Source organism: Etheostoma spectabile, chromosome 9 (genome assembly GCF_008692095.1).
Source record: "Etheostoma spectabile isolate EspeVRDwgs_2016 chromosome 9, UIUC_Espe_1.0, whole genome shotgun sequence".
In the NCBI taxonomy this organism is placed as follows: Eukaryota; Metazoa; Chordata; class Actinopteri; order Perciformes; family Percidae; genus Etheostoma; species Etheostoma spectabile.
This window is the reverse complement of record NC_045741.1, coordinates 3,945,241-3,946,284: the sequence shown is the minus strand read 5'-3', so window position 1 is coordinate 3,946,284 and position 1,044 is coordinate 3,945,241. Positions and strand designations below refer to the sequence as shown.

Here is a 1,044-nt window from a genome sequence, read left to right as displayed (position 1 = left end):
CCCCCCCCCCCCCGTGATGTGTAAAGCTATTGATAAAGACTTTCTGTCTGCTCAACTGACCGCAAATAGGAAACCAACTTTAAAAACAGTAGCTTAAACCTTTTTGGGAACACTGCGACACATTCAGAATGGCATCAGGCTGCTTCGCTGTGTAATGAACCTTGGATCCAGTTTATGTAACAGCACCCAGCCCAGCGATCATGGCTAGTTTCCCCATTCACTTTCAATTGATGAACATCAGAAACAGACTTAGAGGCAAATGCAGCTCAAACGGTACACGGTGTACGGGGTTGACGAGTTTTTTTTTAATTTAAGACATTTGTAAAGTGAACATTAGAACTCTTATGACTCACTGTGAGACACCCATGCAGGCTGATAGACTTTACTCATCCATACAGACATGGAGTAGTTAGTTAGTTGTAGAGAACTGTTTCTCTTTTCCCAAATTACAATTGGGCTCACATCTAGCCCCATTTGATGACATTTTAACCCCCATCGGAAGAGATTAAAAGCTGCTTGGTCTTATTTAACAGAGGCATGAACTGAATAAATTACATTTGATATAACAATATAATTTACACTTTTTATAGTAGTAAAATAAGAGAATATTTTCACTCAAGCTTCCTTATTTTGCCCCGGACCCCAAGAACTCCCCCTGCCCCCTTAACGGACTTCAGTGGGGGAAACACTATCCTCGTTTAAACCAAGTTTAAAGACAAAAACTTGATTATATTTTAAGTGAATAATAATAATAACAAAACCCGAGGTTAAAAAACTACCTTAGGTGCTCATGGGAGGTCTCATGAGGTGTTTGAATCCGTCGTGTCTTCGGCTCGTTTCCTCGCCGCGTTCCTCTGCTCTCGTGCCCAGGAAGATGAGAACTGTTCAGTCCGTCCACACACAGCAGCGGGGGGAGGAGGCCGAGCCGCGGAGCGGAGGGAGGAGGGGGGAGCAGCCGGAGCTCCCGGGCGGCTGTGATTGGTCAGCTCCCCAGCTGATCAAGCGTCCACCTCCGCCACTCACGGGGCATTGAATGTGCGTCCG

At 45.6% G+C, this 1,044-nt stretch overlaps 1 protein-coding gene across 1 annotated transcript in view; it reads right to left on the bottom strand.

The window, feature by feature from the left end:
• si:dkey-177p2.6 (cell division cycle-associated protein 4) overlaps window positions 1–1,044 on the bottom strand; it is a 4,622-nt gene extending 3,578 nt beyond the window's left edge. The window contains exon 1 of the mRNA XM_032525295.1: window positions 780–1,044. The gene's annotated coding sequence lies outside the window, so the exon portion shown is untranslated. The remainder of the gene's footprint in view (window positions 1–779) is intronic.